Genomic DNA, 14,679 nt, shown 5'->3' with positions numbered 1-14,679 from the left:
ATAACTGTCTTCACATATGAATTCATCATAGAGTTTATACATTAATCTTTTATTCAAAATTATTTCTTGTTTGAAAATTTTTCCATTTACTTTTGGGTCGATTTTTCTAGTTTCTGACAGGCAATGCCTGCGAGTTTCCTTTAGAGTGATTTTGCTTGAAATTTGCCAGTATTGCCCACCCAAATCCAACAAATATTTCCACCAGATATGCACAGATAGGAGAGGGTGGATTTGGGTCCCTGCCCACCTTTCTCTGAAATTTCAATGTCGTTTCCACACTTTTCTACTATGTTCGTCTAATTTGCCTCGTTTTTTTTTTCCTACCCTAATATATTTTTTTGTAAAAGCATTTATTCCATACTTTTTGGAAACGAGTTATTGTGCCCCTAAAATTTTGAAATGAATCTTTATTCCCTGCTCACATTTAGTGAGGAGGTGCTGGAGACTGGCCTTAATTAAATCAAAATGATTTAGTATTTTTACCTAAAAAGCTACTAAAGATGAGGAAGGAAGAAATGCAAATCAGCCCATCCCTTAGAATGTTAGAAAAACTCTTAAAATTAACTTGGTGTCTAGACCCCCCCCCCCTCGCTGGAAAAATCGTGAATACCGCTCTAAGACTCGTGCAAACCAGTGGTGCTAACTGGACCCTTGTTATTCAGGTTACACAACAGTTTTTACGGATAATTCCTATTGCCGATGGTCGCTATTGAATAGCTGATCTTACTCTGTAGTCGTGTTAAAAAGTGTATTTAAATTTCAGGAGGTAGGCACCATTAAGTCTCTGGTTTTAGTAGGCTACAGTCAGGAACATATTATTGTTACTACAAGTTTTTTGAACCAATTCTGTGGCGTTTTTGTGGCTCGAACATTATGCCTATTGAATGATTGGTAACTAAGGGATGATCTATAAAACTGTTCTTTCGAGATCCGGAATAAACTCGATTAGATTTGCCCTATATTTAAGATGTTACCAGTTTAGAATCAAATTATAATATGACACTACTATTGGTCCTATGATTATGACCTTGTTAAAAAAAAATCAAAGCTAATTTTAAGATTTTCAGGTATTTTTGTAGTTTACATAATAACTTTAGTTTAATAATAAAATTATTTAATTTAAAATTTTCAGGAATTACTCTAGTTTTAATTCACCAATCATATTTTTGTTATATAATTAATAGTAGTAGCCTTGGCTTTAGTGGCATTATTAGCACCGGTAAACTTTTCTATGGTATGGTGCCATATTTAACTTACTTAGCTGCTTGATTCTCTGAGGTTTGTCTCTTACTGTTCTTAACTAGTTACCGCTACAACTCGGGTACTGTGAAATTACGAACAGGAAAAATCCTATGGCTTTTTCTTAATTGGAATGGCAAGAGACGACCTGGCTACAACCTACAATTATGACGTCATTGATCAATTTTTAACATGAAATATGCAGTTTTTCGTCAAAAATTGAGTATATTTTAAAAACTAATTTTTCGAATTACAAAAGGTTTTTAGCCAAATCAATTTCCTTTAAAATGGGTCATTAAACAGCTCTCTATGATGTTCCAGTGCAAATCTGTCTGAGGAGGAAAAGAAAAAGCACTGCCTGTGATTAACTTGATTGATCCTTTATACGATAGTCTTACAAAGACATATACTAATAACTCTAGCAGGTTCGGATTCGCCATAATTAAAAAGCATTGCTTTTCCTTCGCTGTTGATAGGTATGCTTGTATATTTATTTTTATTACTGGTACATAAACTGCAATTGCTTTTTATTACTGCTACATAAACTGCAAAGCAATATCCAAAAGAAATGTTGTCAGTTTAATGAAAAGCTTCCAAGGTATGGATTGGCAACTGCGGAACAGTTTATAGATGCAATGGAAAATATTCTTCCAAAATTAATATACGAATTTTCTAAGAAGTACGCCTCTGTATATTCACTGTGTTGTCGAATATTTTCCATTGCATCTATAAACTGTTCCGCAGTTGCCAATCCATACCTTGGAATCTTTTTATTTAAAGGACAAAATTTCTTTTGGATACTACAATGAAGTTTTGCCAGAGCATTTCTAGCCGTCTTTTCAACAGCATCCGCTCTTTCAAAGAGAATTTTAATCTGTAATTTTGAATACTTTTCGTGATCCTGGTTAAACATTCGTTAAATGTTTCTCAATTTACGTAAGATCAGCCTGCATTTTTGCCATCTTCTTGTATTTCTGAATGTAATTTTCCCTTTGTCCTTATGCGTTCTACGGTACAACCTCGCAGAGAATTTAATTTTTTCATTATAGCTTTTGTCACCACAGTATCTACCCATTATTCTGGTTAGCAATGTTTTTCTTATGTTTGTTTCGGTAATCTTCATCATTTTCATACCGTTACTTGCTCTTTTGTTTGGCTGTCTCAATTTTTGCATGTCTATAAACTTCATCATTGTGATAACGCTCCTTGCTGTTTTGTTTTGCTCTCTCAATTTCTACTTCTCGATACACCTGGTCGGTTGAATACCTCTGCTTTTCTCTTTTCAAGATGCTATCTTGTTTTTTGTGTAGTACTGTTTTTTTAACTTGCGTGTAGCTTGCTTCGATTTAACCATTATGTAACCATGAATAAGACCAATGTTTCTTTGTGGGATTTCATATAGTAATCATGACGTCATGGCGTAATGATTTTATATCATGAAGTCATGGTGCAATGATATTATTTCATGACCTCTTCTGAAATAACAACATAATTTCGTGTTTTTCTATTAACGTCATAGCTCAAATAAAACTATGACGGCATTCATTATTTATCTAGTAGGGTTTCAGACAAGGTGGTTCTAATGATGTACTTTTGTTTTGATCTGACTCTATTTTTAGGAGCTCTGGGTTTTTATATTTCTTAGCATTAGACTGATCATCTCTTACTAGGTTGCTAGCTACTGCTGCAACCCGGATTCACATATATAGTTATGAGAGGCAGTTCCGGGTTAATTGCCAGTTCTGATTTGGTTAATCTCGGACCCAGTAGCTTTTTTATTTAGTTAGCACGTCTCTTAGTCTTTTTTGTTCTCTCTTTTATTTTGGCATTGTCGTTTTTAATTGGTCTTCAAATTCTGCGTACAGCTGACTCAACCTTTCAAATTCATCACACGAACTAAACATGGTTACGTAACATATACGGGACATATTAAGGTCACGTGTTGAGTAGAAAGAACCTAACAAAAAACAAATTAAGGTCACGTGTTGAGTAGAAAGAACCTAACAAAAAATAAAACTAATTTTAAAATTTTCTGGTATTATTCTATACCAGCCGTTTAGCCCGAATATAACATTCTGCCGTTTAGGCAGAATGTTGTAGTAGCCGCCACTTTTCTTGATTTTCAAGCCAATATATTTCACTTGCTGTTCATGCCAAGGGGCAGAAAGTTTCCTACATAGGGGTTTCGGACAAGGCGGTTCTAATGGTGTACTTTTTGTTTTGATCTGACCTTTTTTTAGGAGTTATGGTTTTTTTTATTTCTTAACATTGGAAGTGATCGTCTCTTACTGGGTTGCTAGCTACCGCTGCAACCCGGATTCTTAACATTGGACGTGATCGTCTCTTACTAGGTTGCTAGCTACCGCTGCAACCCGGATTACTATACAAATACCCCCTCCCCCAATTTAAGCTACTGGTATTCATTGATGCAAGAAGTTTTTTTCAAAGCGCGTATTTCAGCTTTTGGTTAATATGGATTATGGTTCGCCTCAGAAGGTGAACAATATACTTCTATGTACTTTTCATCCCCAACAAAGAATTGAGATTTTTTGTACTAAATTTAGGAAACCTGCCGATGTGACTGCGTGAGGAACGTCTAGACACATCATCAACCCTATAATTACTTGTCTACTATCAGTTGCTGTAGCACATTGGCTAGTGAGCTCTCTTCGTGATAACGAAGATAGAAGTTCGAGTCGCTCTACAGTAAACAACTAACAAGAATGTGTGGTGTTGAGCAAGCTGAAGTATGATAAACCATAAAGGGAATCTGTTTTGCTCTTTTCCTGAACTGCTTATCACGCATAAACTTAGGTAGAACATTCTTAGCATATTTAAAAATGTTCGATAACGTTTTGACATCCGGACACGTAGTATCTAAATATTTGAAAAAGTTGCTTATTGAAGCAACTGTTTGGAAGCAAGCAGTAAGGCAAAGTATCCAAAGTGAGACTTGTGATAAGCCATAAAAATATCCTCATATCTAGCTATTGTTGCGTCATCCATAGTCTGTAAGGCATTAACATCATCAATATAGACTCGTCCAGTGTATTGGCTCTCAACAGTACCATCAGGAGCAGTACCCTTTACACCATCCTTGGGCTCCTGAGGGTACTGTTGAGAGCCAATATACTGGACGAGTCTATATTGATGATGTTAATGCCTTACAGACTATGGATGACGCAACAATAGCTAGATATGAGGATATTTTTATGGCTTATCACAAGTCTCACTTTTGGATACTTTGCCTTACTGCTTGCTTCCAAACCAAACCGTTGAGTGACACTTCAATAAGCAACTTTTTCAAATATTTAGATACTACGTGTCCGGATGTCAAAACGTTATCGAACATTTTTAAATATGCTAAGAATGTTCTACCTAAGTTTATGCGTGATAAGCAGTTCAGGAAAAGAGCAAAACAGATTCCCTTTATGATTTATCATACTTCAGCTTGCTCAACACCACACATTCTTGTTAGAGTTATTATTGAACTAGGGATGTTGGCTAAAGTATTCTTTTCTGAGGAAGAGATAGCTACAATTAAAGTTGCTCAGGAAAATTATTGGGACCTTCGATTATCTAAGGCTATTTCTTACAAAAGTATTGCAATTGGACATATTTATTTGACTGTTATGAACAAGCAAATCCCTGGCTGGTATCAAGGTAATAAGGCTATTGCAGAAATTCCTTATGGTCATGTAGCCCAGTTGACCCAGTTCAGACCCAGTTTACATAATAAATTTAGAGATTCTGAACTGAACACTAAATGATCTTAGAGTTCTTGATTTTTCTATAGCATCATAAGCAGTGACAGCTTCATAGAAAGGTGGCCTGATAGCAAAAGATATCAAACAGTTTCAACAGGCTCCTCAATTTCAGTTCTGAAACAGGCAGAAAGCATGGAAATTGTACCATTAATAATCAAGCTGAAAGATAATGAAGAAGGCAATAAGATCAGCACAGTTACCCTGTGCCTATGGCTCTTAAAAACTAAAATTTATTCTATTTTCAAAACTATTTATTTTTAAATACAAAAGACACTAGATGTTCAAATTTCCTTTAAAATGAGCTTTAGAACAACTCTCTATGGTTTTCCAGTGCCCAGCTAGAAGAGGAGGAAAAAAACGGAAAGAATAAAAGATACCTTATATGGAGAATATCGTGGTTTCAGCCAGTTTTCTTTATTTTCAAGCCAATATATTTTCCTTGTTGTTCAAGCCATTGGACGACTAAATAGATGTTTTGGACAAGGTGGTTCTAATATTGTACTCTTTGTTTTGATCTGACTCCATTTTTAGGAGTTAGGGTTTACTTTAGTTTTTAACTAATATGGGACAGGATCGTCTCTTACTAGGTTGCAAGCTACTACTACAACCCAGATCAGTTACTATGGACTACAGTTCGTTCTTGAATGTAAGTCTCTTACTAGGTTGCTAGCTACCGCTGCAACCTGGATGTAAGCAATGGCTTGATATTCCAATGATCGACTTTTAGTGTAAAAATTTGGCCAAAAGTTCGTTCTTTACAATAAAACTTTACTAACCTATACTATTATTAAGTGGCCTATAAATTTAGTATAGGCAAGAGGTCATTCTTTATTATGGTTTTAAAAATAATTTGTTTAAGTTACAAAAGGTTTTAAACCCCATTAATTTACTTTAAAATGAGCCATTAAACAACTCTACGATATTTCAGTGTCAAGCTTTCTGTGGAAAAGAAAAAAGAAAAGAAAAAAAGATGCCGTTCGGCAGAATGCTGTAGTAGCTGCCACTTTTCTTGATTTTCAAGCCAATATGTTTTCCTTGCTGTTCAAGCCAAAGGAAAGAAAGTTTCCTATACAGGTATATCAGACAAGGTGGTTCTAATGGTGTACTATAACCCCATTAATTTCCGTCCCTTGAAACTCCGGGTTACAGCTTCCGCTGCAACCCGGATACCACTACAATTTGGATAGTCTGTAGCTACCCTTGGAAACACCATATATCAGTTACTATGGGCGAGAGATCGTTCTTTACTGTGACCAAAGCAAACAAATTACTTGTTTGAGTCTTAAGTTATAATCTTAGTTACTATGGGCTGAAGCTCGCTCCTTGCTGTAACTATGGACTAAAGTTCGTTCGTCAATGCAATCTTACTAGGTTGCTAGCTACCGCTGCAACCCGGATTGACAAATCGGATTATGTAAACGCTGATTACAAACAGGAAAAAGCCTACGGCTTTTTCTTCTCTGGAGGAGTAAGAGACAACTCTCAAAGAATCAGGCAGCTAATGAGCTAACTAAGTCCAATGTATGCAATGGTTTGGTATTCCAACGATTGTCTTTTAATGTAACTACCATTGCAACCCGGAATATATTAAAGATTTGAGTTACCATTAGCGAGAGTTCGTTCTTTATTATAAAATTTTTACTTATGATGATTTCTTAAGGAACTTAATTAAAATTTCTTAATATAATAAAAATAATTTGATTAATTTTAATTACAAAAGGTTTTTAACCCCATTAATTTCCTTTAGAATGAGCCATTGAACAACTCTCCTCGATGTTCCAGTACCATGCTATCTGTTGAATTACTAACCTATACTACAATTAAGTGGCGTGTAAAATTTAGTACAGGCAAGAGGTCGTTCTTTATTATAAAATATAATTTATAATGAACCACGTCGATCCTTTATGTAATATCCAATAATTGTCTTTTAATGTATTCTCTTTGGAGGCGTGGGTTCAAATCTTACCGCTGGTATACGATTATGATATATGTACAAAAATCAAATATAAGAGGCAACGCAGTAGCGTTGCCTATAGTAAAGGCCATACGGCTCCAATTTTTTATTATCATTTATTTTTTATTTTTGTCCAGAGGCAGTTCATATGGAAGGGGTCGTCTTAGAAGCTTCAAAGGGGGCTCATTCGATTGGAAATCGAGAGTTCTATTGCCCTTTTTAATAGTCGAAAGTGATTGGAGGGTAACTAGCCCCTCTCCCGACGCCCATCATGCCCCAAACACATCCAATCAAAATTTTGAGATAACCATTTTGTTCAGCGTAGTTGATTTCCAGATAGAAAATATATTTTTAAGGAGGACCCCCCCACAACCCTCAGGGCAAGGGTTTTAAGTCATGCCCTGGGGGCATATAAGGTTTTTATAGAAGCCGTTGTTGTAGAAACTTCAAAACACGCTCATTCAATTGGAAATTAAAGAGCTAGTGCCCTTTTTAATAGTCGAAAGTGATTGGAGTGTAACTAGCCCCCCTCTCCCCGCACGCCCATCATTTCCCCAAACACATCCAATCAAAAGTTTCAGATAGCCATTTTGTTCAGCGTAGTTGATTTCTACATAGAAAATACATTTTTGAGGAGGACACTCCCCCACAACCCTCAGGTCAAGGGTTTTAAGTTATGCCCTGGGGGCATATAAGGTTTTTATAGAAGGCGTTGCTGTAAAAACTTCAAAACATGCTCATTCGTTTGGAAATTGAAGGGCTATTGCCCTTTTTAATAGTCCAAAATGATTGGAGGGCAACTCGCCGGCCCCCCCACGCCCATCATTCCCCCAAAAACATCCAATCAAAATTTTGAGATAGCAATTTTGTTCAGAATAGTTGATTCCCAGATAGTAAATATATTTTTGAGGAGGATACTCCCCCACAACCCTCAGGGCAAGGGTTTTAAGTTATGCCCTGGGACACATAAGGTTTTTATAGAAGGCGTTGTCGTAGAAACTTCAAAACATGCTCATTCGACTGGAAATTAAAGGGCTTTTTAATAGTCGAAAGTGATTGGAGTGTATCTAGCCCCCTCCCCCCCCCCCCACCCATCGTTTCCCCAAAAACATCCAAAAAAACTTTTAAGATAGCCAATTTTATCAGTGTTGTAGATTTGTAGAATTAATCCATATTTCTTAGGGGGTTAATCCCCCGCAATTTTAAGGGCCATGGTTATAAGTTATGCCCTGGGGGCAATTAAGGTTTTTATAGAAGGCATCGTCGCAGAAACTTTAAAACAGGCTAATTCGATTGAAAATCAAAGGGCTAGTGCCCTTTTTAATAGTCGAAAGTGATTGGAGTGCAACTAGCCCCCCCTCAACGCCCATCATTTCCCATAACACATACAATCAAAATTCTGAGATAGCCTTTTTGTTCAGCGTAGTTGATTTCCAGATAGAAAATATGTTTTTGAGGAGGACACTCCTCCAGAACCTTCAGAGAAAGGGTTTTAAGATATGCCCTGGGGGCATATATGGTTTTATAATAGGCGTTGTCGTAGAAACTTCAAAACAGGCTTATTCGATTGGAAATTAAAGGGCTAGTGCCCTTTTTAATAGTCGACAGTGATTGGAGGGCAACTAGCCCCCCTCCCCTCTCTACGCCCATCATTCCCCTAAACACATCCAATCAAAATTTTGAGATAGCCATTTTTGTTCAGAGTATTTGATTTCCAGATTGAAAAAATATTTTTGAGGAGGACACTCCCCCACAACCCTCAGGGCAAATGTTTTAAGTTATGCCCTGGGGGCATTTAAGGTTTTTATAAAAGGTGTTGTCGTAGAAACTTCAAAACAGGCTCATTCGATTGGAAATTAAAGGGCTGGTGCCCCTTTTAATAGTCGAAAGTGATTGGAGGGCAGCTAGACCCCCCTACGCCCATCATTTCCCCAAACACATCCAATCAAACTTTTGAGATAGCCATTTTGTTCAGTGTAGCTGATTTCCAGATAGAAAATATATTTTTGAGGAGGACACTCCCCCAGAACCTTCAGGGCAAGGGTTTTCAGATATACCCTTGGGGCATATAAGGTCTTTATAGAAGGCTTTGTCGTAGAAACTTCAAAAAAGGTTCATTCGATTGGAAATTGAAAGGGATAGTGTCCTTTTTAATAGTCAAAAGTGATTGGAGGGCAACTAGCCCCCCCCCCGTACGCCCAAACGGTACCCACACACATCCAAACACAATTTGGAGCTAGCCATTTGGGTCGGTTTTGCTGCTTCTGGTACAGAATATAGGTTTTTGAGGAGGACAATCCCTCAAGGCCCACAGGGCACGAGTTTTAAGCGAGGCCCTGTGGGCACGTAAGGCTTTTATAGAAGGAATGGTCATAGAAACTTATAAACCGGCATATTCGAATGTTAATTCCAAGGCCGAGTGCACTTCTTAGTAGTCGAGTGTCATTTGAGGGCAACTAAACCCCCTCTCACGCCCACCTTTTCCCCAAACACATCCAATCAAAATTTTAAGACAGTCATCTTATTAAACGTAGTTTTAAGTTCTGGAAATTAGCTCTTTGAGGATTACAACTCCCCCAAAGTCCTCCGGGCAAGGGTTGTAATTTAAGGATTATCCGAATCCTTCATATTATTTTTTATGGAAGGATGCTCGTATAAACTTTAGAGAGGGCTCATTTGATTGGAAATTGAAAGTTCTTGTTCACATTTTAAGAGTCAAAAGAGATTGAAGGGCAACTAGCCCCTCTCCCTCCTTCACGCCTTTAATGCATCAGATAAAAATTTTGAGATAGACATTTTGTTAAAATAGTTCAAAGTTCTGATAACAAAAACTCCGGTGTTGACACAGCCCACCAGGGCCCAGGGGTAGGCTAGGCTAGTAGGTTTTAGGCTTCTGCAGTGAGACGATACCCAAACTCTTGTTTGTAGTTATTTTTATTCGATTCAAACTTGATTTGCATATACTATTTAGGTTTCACTCGTTTTAAGATTTATTTATTCATTTACATTAGTATATATTGTATGTTTTGTTCGCATTGATTGTTTATTTAATTTCTGTTCGTTTTAAGTTTCATTCATATTTTACTAGCAAAATATTTGTTTTCGTTTTAAGCTAGATTTTCATATTCAATCTAAGCATTGCTCGCTTTAAGATTTATTAATTCATTTATATTATTACTTGTTGTATGTTTTTTTTTGCTATGATTGTTTATTTAATTTCTGTTCGTTTTGGGTTTCATTTATTCTTTAATAGTAATTTCTGTTCGTTTTGAGTTTGAATTTTAACAGGCATTTGTATCTGCTGAGGTTAAGTTTTAAAATGGCCTTTACTTTTCTTTGAAAAACTTATTTTTCCTAAAGTTTTTTTTAAATTAATCTTTGAAAAGACTGCAGTATGAAAAGACATCAAAAATGCAGTTATTAGTGGAAAAATTCATTCTCTCTTAGAAATAATTTATTTTTGATACAAAAGATTTTTAACCCAATTAATTTCCTTTAAAATGAGCCATTGAACAACCTCTACGATGTTCCAGTGCCAAACTATCTGTGGAAAAGAAAAAAATATGCCATTTGTGGAGAATAACGTGGTTAAAGTCAATTTTCTTGATTTTCAAGCCAATATATTTCCCTTGCTGTTCAAGCCAAATGACAGAAAGTTTCCCATACAGGGGTTTCGGACAAGGCGGTTCTAATGGTGTACTTTTGTTTTGATCTGACTCCTTTTTTAGGAGCTATGGGTTTTTATATTTCTTAACATTGGACGTGATTGTCTCTTACTAGGTTGCTAGCTACCGCTGCAACCCGGATAATAATTACTATGGGCTTAAGATCGTTCTTCACTATAAAATATTATAATTAAAAACAAAACTTCTATTAATAACTACTTGACTAACACCATTTATGTATTACGAAAAACTGTATTTTAGTATTATATTAAAAGACGAATAATTAAAAAAGAAAACCAAAACTGTGAAGCTTAGTAGACTGAGGGTGTTAGAAATAGGACTTGCTTCTATAATCAAATATCTTTGAAAAGACTTCAGTATGAAAATACAAAAAAAAGTAGTTTTTGTAAAAAGTGATTCTATTTTAAAACCTTTTTGTTTTTTAATTAAAAAGGCACTAGAACTTTTAAGACTCTATTACTTTTCGGGTGTAATTTCCTCTTTTTTCAAAAATATAGCAAATTTTCTCAGACTCGTAACTCAGCATAAAAACCGGTTCTTTTGATGTATGTATTTGTATTAAAATTCCGGTTTTTAGAGCTTTGGTTAATTCACTTTTGGTACCAGCACCAGCCTAGTGATGAACACCTCTGCTAACTTCTACTGAATGCTGCCATAATAATGACTGTGATTTTTGTTCCTGGTATTTTGATTAGGAAATTCGTTGTTGGAAATTTTGGCTGCAGCTCTTTCATCGGGAATTTTGGTAAAATTTGTAAAAATTTCTGCAAAAGCTGGTACTAGCGTTCAACGCTAGACTACCACATATTCTGATTAAAATAGGGCAAATGGATTAAATTTAAAGAAAAAAAAAGTAAAGAATGAATAGTCGAATCTGAATATTGCGATTGTAACATGTATATTTCATATAAGAAAAAAGTTTCAGGAAAAAAAGCTTAACATTTCTTGATGAGGCACTACTTCTCAACAGAATAGATAAAAATTACCTAGGTTTGTGGTATATTTTCTATATAATTCGTCAATTTATGACGTTTATTTGAAAACTGTTCCACTCCCCTCGAAATAATTCAATGCGCACATACATGATATACCTTTATTTTGACTACACCCGGGCGCACGGAGAGGGAAATCGAAGATATCTACCTCCTCACAATGACCGCTACATTGGGTGAAAAAAAGGACAAACCATGTAGTGTTATGGATAATATTCTACGATAAACTAAGTTTTAAGGACATTCAGACTTAATTGGACCTGTAAGAGACATAACTTCATTAATGAACAATTGTGTGCAACTGACAATACTGTTAAATTAAAAACTTTTATTGGGATAAAAGTATAAAATAAATAAAAACAATTATACTATTTTTTAAATTTATGAGACAATTAATCGTCAAAAACATGTGAAAAACTCCATGAATATAGCCCAAATAAGTTACACAACCATACTGGTTAGGCAAATGTGGTCGGCTGCTTAGACTCGTTAGACATGATATATGCATAGCGAAAATCGTGACGTAATTTCTGCATTTATCCATTCATTTATTAAGAAAATGGAAAAAAATAAATAAGAAATGGTTTTGAATCGGTCTTCTACAGCGTTATCTTTTCTGAAATGACATAAGACTCGAGAAAAATTGGATACAAATAGAATTTGGGAATTTTCACAATCTGATCTTCGGTATTCTTCGATCTGTTCTTTTTTGTTTAGTCTTTGATTAGCTAAATTTTTCAGTAAAGCTCTTGATCACGTTTGCATACAATTTTTGAAACTACTCATATATAACGATTTTGAATCACTCTCAGCACACTTTCGCGCATTATGAAACAGAGAATCCTACAATGTGTTCCTACTTCCGGGGATACATTGACACGAGCAGATTAAAATTAACAAAAATCAGAAAATATTATTTGTATTAAAAGTTCTCTATAAAGCATCAAACCTCCAACCCCCCCTCCGAAAGTGTTCTGGCTCTGTCCTATCTACTAAAGGTCTAAAAGATTTGTATATAATAATAATTAAATCGATAAAAACACTACCTTCTTCGTTCTCTAAATGCAAAATATCCCGTATATTTCAGTAGGATCGATCGATTCAAAAGATAGCGGGGAATTGATTAATCCCGATTAAAATTGGTTCAAGGATTGCCCTTTCATAGGAAAGTTTTCTGGAGGATGCAAAAAAGTTTATTGTAAACTGGACCTTCCTAGATTAAACAAAGAAGTGCATTGAAAGTATCAGATCCTTACCCTCGAAAAAAATGGAGAGCCCATAAATGCTTGTATTGTAAATCCACTCTGTTTCTCAAGTCATGCAGATTTAAAATCGTTGTGTTATTTTGGTTCAAGCAAGAATTAACACCTTCCAACGAAGAATTTCATGAGCGGGACGGGGGAATTGAAGGGAACGCAGAATTACTTTGCACCTTCAATGGTACAGATTGAAAGTGCTTGTATGATTCTCATTCAAACAAGGTTAAAAATACATGCATTATTTCTACAAAGTGAATGGAAAGAAGGGGGAGACAACAGAAGGGTCACGAACTGAATTTGCACCTTTAGATCGTTTTGCGCTGAAACATGCATTTTCGTTTCATTGGGATCGATATATTTAAAAATAGTTGATAATCGATTAATCCTGATTAAATAGACCTCTATTGAATAGACCTCTATCCCTAGGGACGTTTTCAAGAGAAAATGTAACATAATGCATTGAAATTAGGATATTTTGAGAGGTTGAACACCCCCTCTCCCCAACCAAATCAAAAACTTGATTCCAAGAAAAGCATGCATTGCGTTCAACATTCGCTCCTCTTTCATTAGATTCAATCTATTTTGAAAGTACCAGGAAAATATCAATTCCAATTAACAGTGGTTTCATTTTGCAACTTACGTTGAGCGTCTTGATTTACAGTGTATGCAAAATTGCCTATGATTGGTCAGCTAAAGCTTTTTTTCCACAAATCAGAAACAGGTTTATAGTCTTATGGACTTCATGTTAACCACATTGATTAGGTCGTTTCGGCAATATGTAACCGCCATCAAAGAGGCTCAAGATTCCCTCACCCCCATAAATGTTTTGCAATATTGAACCCCCCTCGTCCAACGTAAATTTTCTAACTCCCATAAATGTTTGCATAGTGTGGACTCACGTGCTTTTCCGTATGGCCTTGCATAACTAATGTGATTATGAATATTTTCGGGAGAATAAAACAGTGTCTTAGAAATTGGATAATTTTAGCCTCAAATATTTTAGCCTCCTTCGCTGTCAAACTATCCATCTTGTTAAACGAGGAATCTACCGTATTAAACGAACATTAAACGTTTCTCTTATTACAGCGCTAGATAGCGGGATAGAACCATATTTTTCGTACAGCTTACTGTTTGAAATACTGTAATAAAAGGGGTACCCGAAACTATGCGTAGCAATTTTACTTTCTACAGCAAATAAAATAAAATAAAATAAAAGGAAATTCGTTTTGCGAAAGAGAATAAAAAACTGTTGTTTTTTTTTCACCTAGCGTATACTGATAAGTACTCGTATAACGAAGAACGGCGTAATACAATTGCATAAAAACACGCCAATTCTCCCACCCCTTTCAAAAAAATAATGAAATTACTTTTTCTTACTAATTTGTTATTTTAAATATAAAATAAATAAAAGGTATAGTACAGAAGAAGCTTAGGATTGCGGGTTCTATAGATTTTAACACCAGCAGTAGTTGCTTATCATCGCCGTTTAAAAAATGAGTTCCTCTTAAAGATATCATATACTAGAAGCAGTTCAGCACATTGAGCTCTATTGCTCTCAGCAGATATGGCCTATCCTCATTTACAAAGTATTGCCTATCCTTATTTACAAAAATACTCCTTCTTATAGATGGAAGCTTTTTTACCTGAAGAGACCAGGGTATATACTCTCATAAAGAGATCTGCGAAGAAGACACGGATAATACTTCTGAATCATTTATATTGTTCTTCTCCGTTCTTCAAAGAAAAGCTTTTGTCTTTTCTTACGGTGTGAAAAATCTCATG

At 35.6% G+C, this 14,679-nt stretch overlaps 1 protein-coding gene across 1 annotated transcript in view; it reads left to right on the top strand.

Annotated features, from left to right (window-relative positions):
- LOC148956667 (histone deacetylase 4-like) overlaps positions 1-14,679 on the top strand; it is a 221,896-nt gene that overhangs the window by 84,728 nt on the left and 122,489 nt on the right.

This window comes from Artemia sp. Qi Xiang Cuo, chromosome 1 (assembly GCF_049724085.1).
Source record: "Artemia sp. Qi Xiang Cuo chromosome 1, ASM4972408v1, whole genome shotgun sequence".
Classification (NCBI taxonomy): domain Eukaryota; kingdom Metazoa; phylum Arthropoda; class Branchiopoda; order Anostraca; family Artemiidae; genus Artemia; species Artemia sp. Qi Xiang Cuo.
Note: the sequence above shows the minus strand (reverse complement) of the source record. Positions and strands in the feature narration are given on the sequence as shown.